Raw genomic sequence first — 20,450 nt, 5'->3', positions numbered from 1 at the left:
ACTGGTATCGTTTACATAAGGGCTGAAAGCTAATAGTTAACTTTTTTCATTTAATTCCAGAAAGAGTAAATAACACCTCACTTTACAACTACGAACGGGTAAAAATCGAATAAAATGTCATAAAATGGAGAGGAAACCATTAACCCCGAAAGAAAATGGAAAGGCTAGCTCCCTCCCTCTCGCGCTTTCGCTTGCGCTGGGAGCGGTTGCCGGCTGCGCGGCCTGGGTCTCTGTCGCCCTCGCCAAACTCCCGTCCTTGGCGCCCAGAGCTCTCTGGTTTCCTTTCCCGCCCTGGGGCCGAGCTCGGCCTCTCTCGGAGAAGCCCATCCCAGAGCCAGACCTGGAAAAACAACAGCAAAAAAAACTTTGGCTTGTTTTGCGGTTCACTGAAAAAAGGCAAACATTCAAGTTTGGTTTGGGGCTGTAGCCGCCGGTTCCGATTTTGGGGTGGGAGTGGGGGTGGGGGTGTGTCACAAGTCGGTCAGGTTCAAGTGCGCATGTGCGTAAGGGGTCGCTCGGGCACTTATTGAGCGCCCACTGTCTACGGGTGGCCGGGAGTGTGTATTCCCGGCGCGCGGTGGGTGTGTGGCGAGACCGCGTGCGCGCGTGGCGGGCGGGGGCGCGCAGGCCGCGTGCGCGCGCGGCGCCTGTGGCTGGGGAAGGGGGCGGGCGGGGGGGGTGTGTCCCCGAGGCTCGCTCGTTCGCTAGCTGGCTGGCGCGCTTCTCCGCTCCCTTCCCGGGCGGGGAATCCGGGCCGGGTTGTGGCCGCGGCCGCGTACGTGAGCGCAGTGTCCCGGAGAGGGAGGGCAGGCCGGCCAGGTGGGCGCGAACGGAGCCTCGGCGGGCGGGCGGCCGGAGCGGAGCGGGGCTGTGGGCCGCTCCGGGTGGGCGGGCGGGGGCAGCTGCAGCTGCAACCCCGAGCCGAGCCGAGCTGTCCGAACGGGAACTGCCCGGCCCGCGGTGCTGCTCGTGGCGGGGCGAGGTGAGCTGCGCGGGGACCTCGCGGCGCTGCAGCCCGGGGACGGGGGTGGCCCGGGAACTTCCCACGCTCTGCACGCCCGCGGGGGCCGGGTCGGCGGCCTGAGGGCACGGAGGCGGGCGCCGCAGGGTTAGTGGCCGGTCGGGACGCGGGGGCGCTGCGGCAGTGCAAGTGCCCGCGCAGGCTGGGTGGGGGGTGGCCGCCCGCCCTCCCGTGCGCCGCCTTGTTTTTCTAGCCCGCCGCGGGCGCTCACAGAGGAGCCCCCTCCCCAACTTTGAGCGCTTGTCCGGAGTCGCCGCTCCGACGGAGACGGTCCTGCCCCCTCCCTGACCCTTTCCGGCTGGGCCGCCAGCCCAGCCCTCCCGACGCCCCGCGCGTTCCTGCCCACTCCACGGAGCGAGCGAGCGAGCGAGTGCCGGGCTCCGGGACGCGCGGCGCGACACACCCTCCAGCTCCGGGGCTGCCCCCCACCCTTTCTGTCCCCTTTTGTCCACCCCCACTTCCTTCCAGGCGGTTTAACATTGCCTTTCCTCACCGGTGGCCCCTGGCGCCCCTTGGAAGGGGCACTGTGGGCATGTGGGGTGCTCGGGTGGGGGCCTGGCCCGGGAGTTTGTCATATGCAAACAATTCCAAAGAGAATTTTCTAACCCCGTCTGGGAGTTCAGGGCTCAGCTCCTTCACTTTAGCATTGACTCAGAAATCTAAAGAAGCCCACCTGCCACTCCGGTGGAGTGGCACTGCCTCCTTGAGTTCAAGCAGTCCTGGGCAGTCCTCTGTGGCTTTCGAACGTTTCCCTCAGGCAGGCGTTTCCTTGATGTCAGGCCGCCACTATCTTCTTTACACTTCTTATTCTAGAAAAGTGTCCCTGCTGCAGTTTGCCTGAAAGTGAGTGATCAACAGGTATTGAAGGCTTTTTTGACACCCTCCTGAGGTGTTGTGTAAACAGAGGTTCTGGGTCTCAAGGAACTTGAAACACAGGGAAACAGCAATTAAGTTCAACTCCACAGGTACTTTTGAGGGGCTGCTGTGTTCTCAGCACCGTGCCAGTCTCTCAGGGAGAGATGATAAGAGGCACACAAGAAATCTAAGGCCTCAGAAATCCTGCTGACCAGGTGGAAGTGATTTCAGAACTAAAGTTCAAATTAATGGGCTATGGCTGCCTAAATTATTATAAATGCTGGGGGGAGGAGGAGTTTCAAAGAACAGGTTAGAGTTGGGGGACTGGATTAAGGGTACTGAGTTATGAAATAAGTTGGGCAGTTGGAGGATAACTGACTGGCCAAGGCCCAAAGGCAGGAGAGGGAGAGGTAACAGGTGCCAGAAGAGAGTAGGTTCAAACAGTTTATCTCCGTGAGGGAGGATACAAAAGATAGATGAGATGATTCCTTCCCAGAGTTTATGATCTTGAGGAGGAGACAGAAACCCTTGAGCATGTGAAATAAGACCTTAAGATAAGACACAATTAGCTGTCAAAATGTGAAGTGTGGAAGAGATGCTGTTGGAGCTCAGAGAAGAGGGCTGTGGTCAGGAATCACCAGCACTGTACTCCTGGAGGACGAGACCCTTGAGGTAGTCATGAGGTGCGATTGAACATGGCTTTCCTGAGAGACAGGAGATGGGCTTGGCCAGGCAAGGGAACGTTTCCTGAGCAGGAGATAAAGATGGAGAGGAAAGTCCTAGAAAGCCAGACTGGGGAATTGCACTTTACCTTGTGTGTACTGGGGAGACGTGAAAGGTTTTTGAGCCAGAGAGTGACGTAATGAAAGGGTGTTTGGAAAGGTTTTTAAAATAGTGTTCAGAGACGAATCAGTAGACTGTTACAGTTGTGGAGTGCTCAGAGTTTGGACTGGGATAACTGGAGATGGAAAAGAGGGTGGATTTTAGAAAAGCATTACTGTTGAAATAATCTGTTGATAGGGGCAGGGTGAAGGAAGGAGATGAATGGAAATTAATTCTTTGTGGAAATTGATTACATGCCAGGACCTTGGAACTGCTGTCGTTGGTAACTGGAGAAATCGGAAATGTGTGTTTTGGAGAGAAGCAATTGACAGGCTGCAGAGGTTTCTCGTATTTGCCAAGACGTCCAAACACAGATGTCCTGCAAGCAACCGAAGCTCTGAGATTGGTGGGAAACCACGCTGCCAAAGCTGGGAGAGGGAAGGCACTCTGAGTGGGATGTTGTCTTGGTCAGAGGTGGTAGGTCCTACTAGTGGAGGATGCTTGTGAGTGAATTGGAATACTCTGTTCTGTATTGCCATTCAGATGACATTGCCAGGTCCTGAACCTGAAGCTGGCAGAGCAGCTTGGGATTGGAGATGGGAGGGAAGAATGGAATTTGCTAAACACAGAAATTGTCGGGCTTTGAAACAAGTTGAATAATGCTCTCTGCCGAGACCTTCGGGCTAGTCCTGGTGTCCCTTCGTAGGTGGGTGTGTGGGGGGGAAGCCATAAGATGGGGGAGCAGCAAGGTGATCAGCAAGGAGCAAGGAGGGAATCTGGGGCCTGGGGAGACTGCGTCTCCCAGGGCCAGGTCTGTTCTAACCTCTGCCATTGCTGGTTCCCAGGAACCTGCAGTGAGGAGCTGGCACCGGTTTTTTCTTGAGCTCTGAATTCCGCTTTCTTGTTGCAAGGGTGGCTTAGGGTGATTTGCCGAGCAAATTCCCCAAGCCTCAACTTGCAACATCTGAGGGCTGGCGAATTTAGAGGATGATTGCAAAAAGTTGCAGAATGGAGCGGAGAATGTACTTCAGAGTTCCTGAGCTGCCTCGTTTTTCTGAGATGCAGGATCAGTGAGCTAGCAGGGGAAACTGCCTTGTGTGGGCAGAGGCGTCCATCAGATATTTTTCTTTATTGGGAGTATATGACTGTCAAAAAGGATTTCATGGAGCAGTGGTTGAGCTAATTTACTCTTTAAAAAATAGTGGTTTTTTTTTTTTTTTTCACTGTTTTATCTGTGACCTACATTAAGAAATAAAATTTACATCATGATCTAGGCACAGTAAATCATGTATATAAAAATCTAATTTAAGTTCCTGAAGTACTCCTTTCTTTTGTCTGGTGCCATCTCCTTTGGTACTTTTATTTTCCATTCTTTTATTTAAAGATTTTTATTTATTTATTTGACAGGCAGAGATCACAAGTAGGCAGAGGCAGGCAGAGAGAGAGGGAGAAGCAGGCTCCCTGCTGAGTAGAGAGCCTGTTGTGGGGCTTGATCCCAGGACTCTGGGATCATGACCCGAGGCTTTAACCCACTGAGCCACCCAGGTGCCCCCATTCTTTTCTTTTTCATTGAAAAATGCTTGCTGTCTCCCACTCAGTTGACTTACCCACTCTGTCATGGATGTAACCCAGTTTGGAAAACACAGTTATAGAGAACTTTCACATCTAGTAAGTGTTTATTAAGCTGCTTGTGTGCAGTGCTCCTGTTCGTAGTGCAAGTGGAGGGAAGCACGAGGAAGAGATCGAACATTTACAGGCTAGTTGGAGAGAGAAGGTATACCTATGATTAAGGAGCAAGGCAAGATGATTAAATGCCAAAGTGAAAAATAAGTCCCTGGAGGGTTCATAGGAGGGGGCAAGCAGCTTGGGCTGGAGTGGCTTGGTAACACTTTTGGGGATCGGGAAGGAAGTCTGGGATGAACTCTTGGTGTGTCACATGATGCTGCACAGTTTGGGGGCTCTGTAACATGGACAAAGGCTTGGAGTTAGGATGTGCACAGTGTGTGTAAGAGTGAATAAAAGAGGGTTCTTATTAGAGGGTGGGGAGATGCCGGTCTGAAACGGTGGGTTAGGATCAACGTGTAGGGGTTATAAACCAGTGACCCAGAGAATGTGTTCTGCCCAGAAGGGTTATAATTTGGAGTACATAAAGGTTTTAAAAAATTGGGACGATGCAGAAAACCTCGACTGGGGACTCTCTTAAAGAATTAGGGGCGCCTGGGTAGCTCAGTGGGTTAAGCCACTGCCTTCAGCTCAGGTCATAATCTCAGGGTCCTGGGATCGAGTCCCGAATCGGGTTCTCTGCTCAGCAGGGAGCCTGCTTCCCTCTCTCTCTCTGCCTGCCTCTCCATCTACTTGTGATTTCTCTCTGTCAAATAAATAAATAAAATCTTAAAAAAAAAAAAAAGATCAGGCAGTGAGTAGTGGTGGCCTCCTGTGGACAGGAGACAGGCATGGTGGTTCCCCATTATCATATTCCCAGCACCCACTTCTGCATGAGTGCAGTCTCTTTACATTCCCTATTTAGTCTGTAGGCCTTTAGGTTTGTGATCTGATCTTTCAAGAGACTTAAATGCCAACCTAGGGAATTTGGGATGGCTGTCCTGGTTCTGGGTGGCCAGTGGGGGATTTGGGTAGGAGTGTGACATGATGAAATCTGAGATATTTGTGTGCGAGTGATTTGTTTTAGGCAAATCAGCGGCACTTGCCGAGTTGCTGCTGGCTAGGACTTTAAAATATTTTTATGATGATTGGAATGGCACTAATTAGGGCTTTAGGCTATATTGTGTATTGTGAGGCCAATTTCTAGTGACCCCAAGATCTCTCAAGCCCTCCACTTTCTGCTTCTGGCTGGCATGGGTAGATGGTGGCTCCTGGCACTTATCTTCCAAGAATGATGTTGGGGTAATAATTTGGTGAGATGTGAGTCACCACTGTCAAATGCCGTATGACATTAGATTCTCAGGATCTTTGGTTATATGAGTCAGTAATAAAGGAACAGTAAAGAGAGGGGCTGTGTCATTTCTTATTTCCCTATTCCTAGGATACCTCTGGGGGCAGGCCTCTGTGGTCCAGAGATTCATAATCCAGGATTCAAAATGACCACGGAATTATTGTTTCAAACCCAGATGTTAGTGCAGATGACCCTTGGAAAACTAAGCTTTTTGGAGACTAGCTGAAGTTGAGTAAATTCAGGTCTCTGTGGTTTGGGGATAGTTGGTGCACCCTGGAAGTCCATAACCACCAGTGATTCCGGAGCATTTCCCCAGGTGAGAGGGACGGAACAGTGTTCGCCCTGCTTTATGCAGCTTGCACAATCTGATTACTTAAAATGTCGCTGTTGTGACATTAACAGAAGCCAAAGGTGACGTGCTCTTTGCTTAAAAATGTGTGGCTGTCGGATGTCAGGGTAACCAGAAGTCAGCCTAATGGTATCAAACAAATTGAACCCGTTTCTTGTTTTACACGGTGGTTTGCTGCTAGGACAGAAATGAGGGACTAGCTCTGGCGCACTCTGGCTTTAGTAAAGTATTTAACAGTTTCTTAAGATATGATGGTCCATATTAAATAAGCTGTGGAATGTGGGCTGGATGGTGTTATTAATTTGACAGTCATATGCAAAAACTGTTAATTAGTGGCACTGAGTCAGCCTGGAAGGGGGTCTGAAGAGGATCGTCACAGGGTTCTATTCTTGGCCTTGAGCTATTCAACATTTTTTTCCAGTGTCGTGGATGGGAATACAGAAGTTGTGTTTGTCAGCTTTTTGACGGCGCAGAGGTAGGACGGATTGCTTATTTAGGAGGTAGATCAAGGTTCATAGGAATCCAGAATGAAGTTCCAAATTAAAAAAGAAATTGAGTAGGGGATAAATATAAAGTGTGATGTAGTTTTTAAAATTTGAATTGTTGATATGTTCTGGTAAGTTAATTCTACTTCTGGAAGCACAGTGAAGACTAGATCCAAAATGTGGATGATGTTTATGCACAGGGATTATTCACAGTCTTGTTTTTTTGTTTTTTGTTTCTTTCTTTTTTTTTTTTTTTAACTCTAGGGAAAATTAGAAACAGCCTAAATGTCCAATGGTGTGACTGGACTGGAAGTAACCTATAAATGATTCTGATGGATATGTCTTTATAATAGAATATGATGAAGCCATTAAAAGTGATGTTAAGGGGATGCTTGGGTGGCGGGTGGCTCAGTTGGTTAAGTGAGTGATTTTTGGTTTTGGCGTCAGGTCATGAGATGGAGCTCAAGGTCCAGAGTCTTCTTGAGAGACTCTCTCCCTCTCCTTCTGCCCCTCCCACTCACATGCTCTTTCTAAAATAAATAAATTTTCGGGCGCCTGGGTGGCTCAGTGGGTTAGGCCGCTGCCTTCGGCTCAGGTCATGATCTCAGGGTCCTGGGATCGAGTCCCGCATCGGGCTCTCTGCTCAGTGGGGAGCCTGCTTCCTCCTCTCTCTCTCTCTCTCTGCCTGCCTCTCTGCCTACTTGTGATCTCTCTCTGTCAAATAAATAAATAAAATCTTTAAAAAAAAAAAATAAAATAAATAAATTTTCAAAAAAACAATGTTTAGGAATACCTTTAAAATAATATGGGCAAATGTTTCTGCTAAAAGTTAAGGTGCCTCTACAATATGATTTCAAATCTTAAAGAAACAAAGTACATAGAAAATGGCTGGAAGTAAATATACTAATTCTAATAGCAAATTACCAATACTGGAAGGGTAGATGGAGCTGAGTGACTTTTTTTGCATTTTTAAATTTACATTTGTATTTTCTATAATGTGTATTTAATAGCACAGTGGGGAGAAAACACTGCTATATATTTTTAATGTATTTTTTAGAGCAGGTTTGGGTTTATAGCAAAGTTGAGAAGGTATAGAGATTTCCCATTTACCCCCTGCCTCCCCAACCATGCATAACCTCCCCCACTATGGACATCCCACCAGAGTGGTACATTGTTGAAATTAATGAGCTCATATTGACATGTCTAATCACCCAAGGACCATAGTTTACATTAGGGTTTACTGTTGTACATTCTGTGAGTTTACACAAATATATTAAAGACATGTATCTACAACTGAGTATCATATAGAGTACTTTTATGCCCTAAAATCCTCTGTGCTTTGCCCATTTATCTTCCTCCCCCCCAACCCTTGGCAACCACATTTACTTCTTACTGTGGACAGTTTCTCTTTTACCGAGAGGTCATATAGTTGGAATCATATAGCATATAGTCTTTTCAGACAGGCTAGTTTTGCTTAGTAACGTGCACTTAAACTTCCTCCATGTCTTTGAATGGTTTGATAGCTCATTTCTTTATGGCACTGAAGAATCCATTGTCTGGATGGGCCACAGTTACTGTGTATCTGTTGACCTCCTGAAGAGCATCTTGGTTGCTTCCAAGTTTTGGCGCTTCTTATGAACAAAGCTGCTATATACGTCTGCAACTGCTGTAGGTTTTCATGGGGATGTATGTTTTGAGCTTCTTTGGGTAAATACCAAGGAGTGTGATTGCCAGATCATATGATAAGGGCGTGTTTAGTTTTGTAAGGAACTTCCAAACTGCCCTCTAAAGTGGCTGTACCATTTTGCATTTCCCCCGGCAATGAATGAGAGTTCCTATTGCTCCACACCCTCACCAGCGTTTGGTAGCATCATGGCTCTGGATTTTGGGCATTCTCATAGGTGTATGGTGGTATCTCGTTTTAATTTGCATTTACCTAATGACTGTGACGACGTCTTTTCATGTGCTTTTTTGCCATCTGTGTATCTTCTTTAGTGAGGTGTCTGTTAAGCTCCTTGGCCCATTTGTTAATCGAATTGTTGGTTCTCTTATTGTTGAGTTTTAGGAGTTGTATATTATGGATAATAGTCCTTAGCAGACGTCTTTTGCAACTACCCCCCCCCCCCCCCCATTTATCTTTTCATTCTCTTGATCGCTGCTATTAAAACAAAACATGTTATTGTTCAAGGACAGGATCGGGTAAAGGTAGATGGTTTATTCAGTGACTGATCTTGAGTACCTCCCTACTGTATGTCAGGCCCTGGTTTAGGCACTGGAGTCACAAAGTAAGACTCAGCCCCTGACCTGAAGCTGGTGATCTAATTGAAAGAGGGAGATGAACAGATGAGTAGACAAGCATACTGTAGCTCTCTTGGTACTCCAGACATGCAGAAGAGGGGCAGATCATGTGGGGGGAAGAAAGTTTTGAGATTGTTCTATTGTTCATGGCTTGATGTGAGCCCTGAGTGGGGTGAGGCTTTTAGAAAATTGAATCTAGTTAATAACTGGATTGGAAATTCATTGATCACAGGATCTGTTTTTAATGACTTCAATGGTCATTTGACCTTTGGGCCATGATGGGTTTGGGGAGGCATGATTTGAAGGAAACATGAGCAAGCAAGACTTTATCCTCAGGAGGGACCCTAGGATGACGTAGGGTCAGGAATGACTGGAGTGAGGACCCTCAGGGGTGGGTACACAATAGTGCTTTCATGTACTTTGATGGTTATCAGGTGTAGGAAAGAGTAGATTTACTCAATTTTGCTTCTGGTGTTGGAATATGACCAGTGGATAGAACAATTACTTTATTTTCTCCAGTTTCTGATTTCTCATCTCTGGAATGATTATACATTACAGGCTTCCTTATCTGTGCAATGATTACTCTGAAGTACTTAACCCTAAATAAGGGGAGAACCATCTTCGTTCACTATGAAAGTAGGTTTGGTAGCTGGCAGAGCTGTCCAACAAGGGAAGTGTCTGCCCATGGAGTAGTGAACTTCCCATTCGTCAGAGGTATTCAATTTGGGCTGTTGATTAGGGATGCAGTAGAAGAGGAGGACAGGAATTCGGCTGACCTCTGAAATCCTTTCCAGTTCGTAGGGTTATTATGTGACTTGTCAATGCTGAAAGATAATGTGGAATAGGGGGATACACCTCTGCTTGCATAGTATTTGAGTGAACGTAAGCTCTTTTAAAAAATATTTATAAGTGAGTCCCCACACTTTTGGGAGACCCTTCTGGGGTCATTCTAGAGAGGATGAGGAGAACCATTTCACAGTTGGTCGGGGTTGTGACTGCTGAAAACTGAATTTGGTCTTTCAGAAACATAGAGTGAGGGTGGGCTGGAAGTGGTGAATGATAAAATAGATGATGGTGTTGAAGACCAGTGTGTTGATTGGGCAGTTTTATTCAGTATACTGAATGAATGAAGATGGGGCCCTTTAACTGAATGATGGCTTGTCCACCTGGCTGTGGTGGACCTGGGAGTGCCCTTGATCATCTCCTTCCTGTTTCGTCTCCCACACTGCAGATTTCTGTCACCAGCTGTAGCGCATTAAAAACTGTTCTGACCCCAGGGATCAGGCTGAGCCCCATGATGGCTCTCTAGGTTTAGGGACAAAGAGAACAAAGGGACATATTTAAATCTGGAGTGAGGTTTTCCAGGAATGCACATTTTTGGTTTATATCAGACAATAATGTTTGTGGTTCGAGTTAAAAAACGTACTTTTTCAGTTTATTAATAGCTTACACATAGAAAATACAATGTTCGTTTCTATAAAATTTGACTTAGTTTAATTTTGCCTAAATTTTACTTAAATAGAGGGCATATTTAGAATCTGCTATGATGATTTAAAAATTTTAGGTTCTCTTCCTGATATTTTTGGGTTACTTTTTGTTGGGGGGGGCAGTGCTAGGGGTAAATCCCATAACGAAATTTCTTAGACAGCTCTGCAGAGAGAATGGAGGCTTATCTCAAATTTGGAGAATATCACAAGATGATTTCTATGTCCCCGTGATCCAGCCTCACATTTTGGCACTTGAAAAATCAGTATTTGGCAAGAAAGTGCTCTCTTTCCATGGAGTGAAGCAATTTGGGGGTGCAGGAAGTAGGAGATGACAGCTTTGGGTATATGTAAAAAATACAGGCAGGACGTGGTTTTTTAGAACTGAAGTTGGAAATGTTTTGCCCTTAATGATAAAGGTCTGCTTTATCTCAGTATCTTTGGGGCCTCACAGAGTATGGACCATCGGCTGGGTTTGTTGAATCGCTCAGAACTTCTTCCTTGGGCTGCTTACTGGAGGTATGGGAAACACTTAGACTATCGTATGCTTTTCTTTTTTTTTTTTTTTAAAGCAAAGTATGATAAGAAATAACCGTTCACAGCCTTTTTTGTCCTTTGAGTGTAGGGAAGCCATAAAACTCTTTTAGTAAAAACAACCACTTTCAGTGGCTGTTTTTTTTTTTTTTTTTGGTGCTTGAGGAATGAAAAACTCCCTCTCCTCTTTCTATTTTTCTTCTGCTGGAAATGAATTGCTCTTGGTGTGCCGTTCTTAAATTCATGTGTCCTCTATCCATTTTAATCTTGTTATCTATTTTTATGGTGACTGTCGCCATGGTACTCGAGCTCTTTACATAGCACAACAGAGATTTCAGATGTCTGATAGGACAGCTCAAAGTTCTGCTGCAGCCAGCAGAGAAACAGTGTCGGAGGAGCTTTTTTTTTTTTTTAATTGAGGTATAATTTGCATACACTGGAATGCTTAGATCTTAAGTATGCTGTTTAATCAGTTTTGACAAATGCGTTTTGAGACAGAACATTTCTATCACCGCAGACGTGTTCCCTGTGACCATTTCCAGATTACCGCCGCCACCCCCCCCAGAAGTACCATAGCTCTGATCTCAGTCACCCTGGTTAGTTTTGCCTCCTAGGTTCTTAATATTAAAATGTTGGCTTTTTGAGTAGGGCTTTGAAGAGGCCGAAGAGTGTGTTTTAAAATCAGTAGTTTATATGGTTAGGTGGCCCTGGTAAGTAAATAATTTTTGGCACTCGTGTGCTCATGCATACAGATTCGTCCTCCTCATTAGTCCACAGGATCCAGATTAATGGTAGGAATTCTGATAAGAGTCTGAGGCACACACAACCAGGCCTAGGGTGGAATGTATGCGGTTGGGCAGAGGCTGCCATTATTGGCTAGTGTGTGTTAGTTGCCTGTGTTGGAGAGGCAGAATGCTCAGCTAGAACTGCAGTTGCTCCTAGGACATCCCCTTGGGTTTCCAGAAGCCCCCCTGACATGCTTTCTCTCTTTCCCTGCCTCTTCCTTGAACTAGCATATAAATTTAATGATCCAAGGAGTTATAGTGTTGGGCTTGTAATAGTGTACAAGGTCTGTGTTGCAAAGCCCACTCCCTGCACTGCTGAGCTCTCAGCCTCCTGGAAAGCATGTGTCAGATTCAGATACAAATTGCTCTCAACACTTTACTGAAATGTATTGAAAAGGGTCAGTTTCTTCCTCCCTCCCCCCCTTAAAAAAAAACTTAAACAGTTAAATGCAGTTTTCATCACAGAGAATGCATGAATACATTCTCTGTAGAAAACAAAACAAAACAAAACAAAAACAAATGCTGACTTCCCAGAGGAAACAGAATCTTCTTGACAACCACTCCTAATCGCAGGCCTTCTCCAGAGGTTAACCTCTGTTAGAGGAGTTTGTTGGTAACTAGATGCTTTATGTACTTGTGTTAAAACAAGTTCAGCATGTTGGCTCCCCTGTCCCCCACTGCAGGACATCTTGGTGATTGCTTCCTGTCCGCCCATCTAGGACTTCCTGATTTTGTCTAACTCCTACCTCGCAGTCTTGAGAACCTTTCCCTAGTTGATGGGCATTTAAGTTATTTCCAAACTCTTTCGTATTATAAAGCTGTTACAGTAAACTTGGCTGCACATGCCTCTCTTTGTTCATCTAGGGTAGATACTAAGAGAAAGCAGTTGTTGGGTAATAGAGTGCTCTGATTTGAAATCTTAAGGAAGATACATTGCAAGGTCAGTTCCTAGCTTAGACCTGATTATAGGCCAGAGCATACTTGAAGTGCATTCGGACATGAAGCGATTGTTCCTCCCTCCCTCGCTCACTCCTGCTCTCCTCTTCCCTTCCTGTTGACATGCAACGTTGTATTAGTTTCAGGTATATAACGTAGTGATTCAACAACCCTGTACTGCAACTGTAGCTACTGTCTGTCACCACACAATGCCATTACAATACATCGACTTCATTTCCTTTGCCATACCTTTCATCCCCTGACTTGTTCCATTGCTGGAAGACTGTATCTCTCATTCCCCTTCACTCATTTTGCCTGTCCCCTTGCCCCTGGCCCCCGGCACCCATCAGTTCTATGTTTTTATGAATCTGATTCTGCTTTTTGTTTATTTGCTTTGTTTCTTAGATTCCATGGAGGAGTGAAATCATATGGTATTTGTCTCACATAGCATAATACCATTTAGATCTATCTCTGTTGTCGCAAATGGCAAGATCTCTCTCTCTCTCTTTTTTTTTAAGCTGTTTATTTATTAGAGAGAGAGCTCAAGCAGGGGGGACGGCAGGCAGAGGGGCAGACAGAGAAGCTCAGATGTGGGACTCGATCTGTGGACCCTGGGATCATGACCTGAGCCAAAGGCAGCCACTTGGCCAACTGAGACACTGAGGTATCCCTCTTTTTTTTTTTTTTTTTTAATGGCTGAGTAATACTCCTGTATATGTACCCTGCATCTTCTTTATCCTTCTGTAGACACGTGGGCTGTGTCCATATGTTGACTACTGTAAATAATGCTGCAGTAAACGTGGGGTGCATATATATTTTCGAATTAGTGTTTTCATTTTCTTTGGGTAAATACCCAGTAGCAGAATCAGATGGTATTTCTATTTTTAATTTTTTGAGGAAACTCCATACTGTTCACAGCGGCTGCACCAGTTTGCATTCCTGCCAACAGTGCATGAGAGTTCCTTTTTCTCTACGTCCTCACCAACGCTTGTGATCTATTACTTGATACTTTAAAAATTTTTTAAAAATTTCTTTCTGATTTTAGCCATTCTGACAGATGTGAGGTGATAGTTCATGATGGTTTTGATTTGCATTTCCCTGATGATGAGTGATACAGAGCATCTTTTCATGTATCTGTTGGTCAGCTGTATGTCTTCTTGGAGAAATGTCTATTCAGTTTCTCTGCCCAATTTTAATCAGATTATTTATTTTGGGGGTGTTGAGTTGTATAAATTCTTCGTGTATTTTGGATACTAACCCCTAATTGGTTATGTCATTTGCAAATATCTTCTCCCATTCAGTAGAGATTTTATTGGTTTCCATCATTGTGCAGAAACATTTATTTTGATGTTGTCCCAGTAGTTTGTTTTTGCTTTTGTTTCCTTTGCCTCAGGAGGCAAATCTAGAAGAATATTGCTGAGGCCAGTGTCAAATAAATTACTGCCCATGTTCTCTTCTAGGATTTTTATGGCTTCAGGTCTCACATTAAGGTCTTGAATGCATTTCGAGTGTCTGTGTTTGGTGTAAGCCAGTGGTCATTCTTTTACAGGTAGCTGTACCTTCCTCCCAGCACCATTTATTGAAGAGCTCTCTTTTCCCTATTGTGTATTATTATTTTTTTAATTTTTATTTATTTTTTAAATTTCTTCTCAGTGTCCACCCTATTGTGTATTCTTGCCTCCTTTGTCATAGATGAATTGACCATACAAGCCTGGGTTTGCTTCTGGCCTATCTTCTGTTCTATTGATCTATGTGTCCATTTCTATGTCAGTACCATACTATTTTGTTTATTGCAGCTTTGTAGCATATCTTGAAATCTGGGATTATGATACATCCAGCTTTGTTCTTTCTCAAGATTGCTTTGGTGTTCACAGCCTTTTATGTTTCCATACAAATTTTAGTATTGTTTGTTTTAGGTCTGTGAAAAATGCTCTTGGTGTTTTTTTTAAAAGATTTTATTTATTTATTTGACAGAGAGAAATCACAAGTAGATGGAGAGGCAGGCAGAGAGAGAGAGAGAGAGAGAGAGAGAGAGAAGCAGGCTCCCCGCTGAGCAGAGAGCCGGATGCGGGACTCAATCCCAGGACCCTGAGATCATGACCTGAGCCGAAGGCAGCGGCTTAACCCACTGAGCCACCCAGGCGCCCCCTGTTGGTGTTTTGATGGGGTTTGCATATGGGCATTTTAACAGTATTAATTCTTCCCATCCATGAGCATGAAATATCTTTCCATTTGTTTGTGTCATCTTAATAGTTTTCAGTGTGCAGGTCTTTCACTTCCTTGGTTGAATTTCTACCTAGGTATTTTACTCTTTTTTAATGTGGACATAAACGGAATTGTTTTCTTAATTTTTCTCTGTGCTACTTTATTCTTAGTGTGTAGAAATACACCTGATTTCTGGGTATTAATTTTGTATCCTGCAACATTGAACTCATTCGTAATTTCTAATAGTTTTGATAGAGTTCTAGGGTTTTCTGCGTATAGTATTATGTCATCTGCAAAGTCACAGTTTACTTCTTCTCACCAATATGGGTGCCCCCCCCCCCCCCCCGCCCCATGTCTGATTGCTACGGCTAGTATGAAACAGTTGTTTCCTAAGACTAGGGCCGGGTTTAAGTTGTGCTACGTGTGTGGCTCCCTGGCCACCCCTCCGCCCCCGCCGGCTGTAGGTCAAGGCTGCTTGGCTACAACAGGTGGTGTTGGGAAGAGCCCGTCTGAGCCCCATCATTCATTCTTTCTGGTCTCCCTGAGGACTTTGGTCTGCATATTGGTCGTGGTTGCGTGGAGAGGAATCACAGGTTGGATGCGTAGCACATTAGGACTCTGGATGGCAAATTCTCAGTCCAGTTCATTTCCAAACTGGAGACCTTCAGTGCATCTGTAATTCTTCTCGGTGACATCTTTAGAATTCCAAGTGTGACTTAAATGCTCAAGCCAAGGGCGAGGCACATTTGGAAGCATTTTAGCGTTCTTAAAAAAAAATCTAGAACGCTGTCATATTACTTTTATTAACAGTTTCATTTTATTTGGAGAAGGATGATGTGTGTCTCTCTGTATTTACACTTCTTGCCATGATCTCTGGATTTCCGAGAACTCCCTAGAAATCATGAAAATTCATCATGTCAGGCCAAATCCATGCCTGTAGGAGGCAGTGTGTCGAGGGAGGACTTGGCTGTCTCTCTCTTGAAGGCACCTGCATGCTGGTGCTGCTGGTCACCTCACTGATGAGAGGCAGGGCCCTTTGCAGCTATAAGTATTAGACGGGGATTTGTCTTCAGATCCTTCATGCAGACGTTAATGCAAATGGTTCTGGTTCTGATTCCAGGGGGACCCTCCCCTGTTGCGTTAAAACTCCTGTCCAAACCCAGTGATGCATTTACATAGTCTTCTTTTGGGGCGTTGAGGCATACGCTCCTCTAGTCTCTCTTGAGCATCAGCAGACGGTACCTCTTCTGTCATTTCAGGATTTGTTGACAAAGTTGGCACCCTGCCTTATCTCAGGGCCCTCCTGGCCTTGGTCTTTCTGGCCTCCTTAGCAAGTCTGCCCCATCACACAACCCATTTAGGTGACTCTCCTCTGGTCTTATAGGTTGTCTTTTTTGGCGGGCAGCAGCCAGTGTGCTCAGTATGGATGAGTCTCTAATTTTATGGGGAAGAGGTAGGTGGGTAGTACGTTTGTTTTTAGTATTCTTGCCGTGGTGGTGGACAAAATGGTTTGTCTTTCTGTCTTTTGGCCTTGGTGATCACAGTAGTATGACAGTTTGATCTACAGTGACATTGAGGTTCTTTTATGAGGTTCTGATGATTGCCCTAGAGCTTTGACATGGCCTTGAGTGTTTTTTCCTTATATGTATTACATTTCCCTTGTCATTGTTATAATTTACTGGCTGCTTTTCCTCTTATTTGTTCAAAGTTTCCCTTGTAATCTTCCCATAAGTTTGGCTTAGCACTACTCAGAGTTTAGTGTTTTTTTTCTTCTCTTTTTTTTCTGCCTATCATGTATCACGTACTCTGCAAGGAAGGGATGGTGCTTAGTACCTGAGGTGCATTTTTTCACTTTTTTTCCTAGGCTGCTTTGTCAGACCCAGTGAATCAGAATTTCCAGAAAGAGGAGCTTGGGGACCCTTTAAAACCAAGAGACTGTTGAAAACAAAGCTGCATTGCTTCTCCAAAGCCCCAAATTATCTTTGGAGTAGGAGCCAGTGTTTTCCTCCTTTTATAGTGAGGAAACAGACAAAGAGAGGCAGGTGATTTGCCCAAGGTCACACATTGGGAAGTTCGAGTTTGTTTGCAACCCTGACTCTTTCGCTCTGCATTCTCTTGGGCAAATTTATAATAAGTGTTAGATAATAATTTTAGTCCTGACCCTGAGTGAGCCCCATGCTTGACACTTTGCTCTCACAATGCCCATTTCATTTCCTCTTCTGCGGACTGAACCACCACCACCACATGAACCTCTCGGTGACTCAAGTTTTTCCTAACAAGGAGCCTGTAAGAGGTAATGTAGTCTAGCCTCTTCCTCCTCTTCCTCGATGCATAGATCTCCCGTATAATAGAGTAGAAAGAGCAGAATCTGAACCAGACATATCTGAGCTCCTGTCTTGGTTCAGTCACGTCGTGCTCTGTGGCCTTGGGCACATGACTCAACGTGTGTGAACCTCAGTATCCTTACCTGTAAAATGGAGAAGACAGTAGTCTTTCTCTTTGGGATTATTCAAAGGGTGAAATGTGATGCAGTACATGAAATGCTCAGCAAGTGACTGGCACATAAGCCTTTGGCAAATAATGGCTATTGGAACCTTCCAGAAGGAGCATCAGTCTTCAAAAGGCTGTTTGTTATAGAGAAGAGCCCCTGTTTTTCTCTTTCCGGTTTATTCTGTAACAGTTCTAATGATGTAGTTAGACGCAGTTTTGTTTCTTGTGTACATGGAAGTGCCTTTTTCCTCAAAGGCTCTAGTCCTCTGGTGGCCCCCCAACTACCCGCTATGTGGGCGGCCTCCTTGATTGTCCTTGAAGCAGGCAGGAGCTCACCAGCGCCATGTAACCACGGCTTGTGTGTCTTGGCCTACTGAGTGCTGATTTCATCCTTCACTTCTCTCAAAACTCATGAGTGTGAGCCATCTGGTCTCTGTGATTGATCCACATTTATTTTGTCACTTTGGCTTAGACCATCCTCACCAGTGAGCACTCTGCCTGATGCCATTAACCTGTCCGTTTCAGGGAAGACATTCACAAGTGGACACCCCGGTGTCCTGAGCCAAGACCGGGGTGAAGCAGCATTCAGCCAGTTTCTCCGTCTCTGTTTTGTCTTTGAACCCAGCCTCAGCCACGTAATTTTTGGGGCATGAAGACTCCCGAAACAGCCTTCTCTGGAGAAGGGTACTCCCTGAGTGGTTGTGCTCTGGGCAAGCCCCTCCCCGATGGTGTTCATTTTTCACCATGTATTTAAACAGTCTTCTTGACGGTGTCTCTACTTGCTTCACTTATACTGACTTTCTTTTTTCTGGAGGAGTGTGTCCGTCTCCCTCACCCTCCAGTCACCCAGCAGACTATTTTTTTTTTTTTAAATATTCATAGCATACTTTCTTTCGGCTTAATTAACTTATGTCAAACACTTAAAATTTTAACATGCACATTCATTTAACTTTTTGAGCTTCATCCTGAAAACCATTTTTTTTTTTTAAATCAGACTTCCATGTCAGAGTGCTGGATGTTTTTTGCCTTTTCCTGAAATAAGCAAATTCTGATGCATTCATCTAATTATACCGCACAAAGATAGGAACTTGCTCTGGAACCATCCACATGCAGAGGTGTGGTCCAGGTGGGAGCTCCGTTTGCCCAACATTCTCTAAAGGCAGGGGCTGACCCTTGGGCTTCTTCGTCATTCTGGGCAGTTCGTCAGTTAAGAGTTTGGCACCTGTGTGGAGCATCAGCATATTTTTATAAACGTTGTTTGTGTTCTGGGGTGCCCCTCTCCCTGGGTCTCTGGGGAGTTGGTGCTGAGTTGTTTCCCATATGGGTCTGCCCTGGTGTGGGCAGAGTCTGGGTCTTGGACAGCTGGAATCCGAGACTGAAGTGTCTGTGGGTGGGGTACAGATTGGGGAGGCTGCCGCTGGAGGGTGCTCGGGGAGGCCGGTTGGGTTCCGCCTCCCGGAGCTTTGGCAGCAGGCCCTGATTCACCCTGGGCAGGGCACCAAGAGAGATTTTGGCTCTGGGGAGTGGAGCGGGATTTGGGCCTGTGTGTGAGCGGGTGGGGGCAGGGGCAGGTCACGTGGGCGAGGGGCAGTGGCCCGGGTCCTGACTTGGAACTGCAGTGGCAGAGCTGTCTGGCTGGGTGTTGAACTCTAAGCCCTGATCCCTGGGGTGGTTGACTGGAGCCAGCAGGCCTCCAGATGGAATCTGTTGGACTTCTGGGTTCCCCTCATCCTGCTGAAATCAGTTTTGTTGTGATTTCCATTAGTCAGTGGCTCACCCGTAGTTTGCTTTTGGATTTCCTTTGGAGTCAGTAGTTGTATTACGGTTCTGGTATTACGGTCCTTTGCTGAGTGCGATTCCCAGATGCCAGTGCGACAGTGACCACTGAGCCTTCTGAGCCGTCTACTGCGTAATGAACGTAGCTAATCTAACACTGTCTAGAGTAAGGGAATAGGGCAAGGGAACACATCTGTTGGGTGCTGGGTACTTCCAGATTCTGGATACGTTTCTCATTATCTACAGGTGAGGCAGGAAACGAGGCTCCAGAGTGGTGGCTGAGTGTCGCAGGTCACACAGGTGGAGGTGACTGGCTCTCATAATCCTGTCTACCGTCTCTTCTCTCCCTGGAGAAGTGCCTCTGCAGCGAATGCTCCTCTGCGGGCTGGCTGTCCATTTTGGTGAGGCGTGTTCAGCCCCTCAGCATCCTACAGCCTTTCCCCCTCCGCCATGGCAACTCGGGGATAGGGAGCGTTCCTGCTGGTTTTGGAGGGTGCTCCCCTCTCAGAGCAGAGCAGAGTCTCCCAGGAGAAGATAATAGAGCAACAGGGTGAGGGGCTGCCCCCCCCCCCCCCGCCCCCCAGTCTGGAAACAGAAAACCTGATAGTTCATGGGGGAGTGGGAATAAAGGAAAAGTTGGATTAAAAGTTGGTCTGTAGAAGCCTGGCACTCCCCCTACTGATCAGACAGCTCTGTAGCCATTGGCCAGTCAGCCATTCTGGTCTTAGAACAAATTCTGGTGTTAGCTCCTATTTCAGGATTTAAGTGCTTCCAGCTACTACAATATTCTGTTGTGCCAATATTACATGTTTCTTGTGATTTATAATTTCTGAGATTACAGTTTACTTCCCATTAGCTTACATTTTAGACTGGTGCCTCCCAGATGACCTTTGGGTTCCTGAGAGGTATTTGGGTAGGTATTCCCGGTCCCTTTCCTTACCTATTAACCTTTCTTGGTTAGGTGTCTCTGAGTTGACCAATCTTGTCTGCATGTGCATGGTTTCTTATCTTTAATTTGGGGTCTCACACTGGTGGTGCACTCCCCAGACCAGGTGGCACCCGAAGCCCTGTGTGCTCTGATCAGCCCTCACAGGAAAGGGTTGCTGTCCTTTTATTAAGATGCTGGTTCCAGCGAGGCAAGTCAGTAGGTGGCTGTCACCCTCCTTACAGGCCCCACTGTCGTGACTAGTATTTTTTCCAGTTTTATTGAGGATCAGCTGAGATACATCACTGCAGAAGTACAGAGTGATGGGTTGCTTTACATATTTTGTGAAACAATTATCACAAGGGATTCAGCTAACATTTGTCTTAATGCTGATTCAGTGAAAAGAAAGAAGAAAGGGAGAAAAGTGTTCGTGTGATGAGTACTCTCAGACACTACTCTCTTAGCACCTTTGCTGTAGATCACCCAGCAGTGGTGGCTCTAGGCTTTGCGTGGACGTCACATCCCCCATACT

The 20,450-nt window shown here is 45.8% G+C and overlaps 1 protein-coding gene across 3 annotated transcripts in view; it reads left to right on the top strand.

Moving 5' to 3' along the window:
- Positions 1-556: 556 nt before the first annotated feature.
- Positions 557-20,450, top strand: part of ZNF395 (zinc finger protein 395) — a 44,458-nt gene continuing 24,564 nt past the window's right edge. Inside the window, exon 1 of one of the 3 annotated variants that reach the window (XM_059176690.1) lies at positions 557-577. The gene's annotated coding sequence lies outside the window, so the exon portion shown is untranslated. The other 2 variants (XM_059176675.1, XM_059176667.1) reach the window with 2 other exon arrangements.

This window comes from Mustela lutreola, chromosome 1 (assembly GCF_030435805.1).
Source record: "Mustela lutreola isolate mMusLut2 chromosome 1, mMusLut2.pri, whole genome shotgun sequence".
Lineage (NCBI taxonomy): Eukaryota > Metazoa > Chordata > Mammalia > Carnivora > Mustelidae > Mustela > Mustela lutreola.
This window is presented reverse-complemented; position numbering and strand designations above follow the sequence as displayed.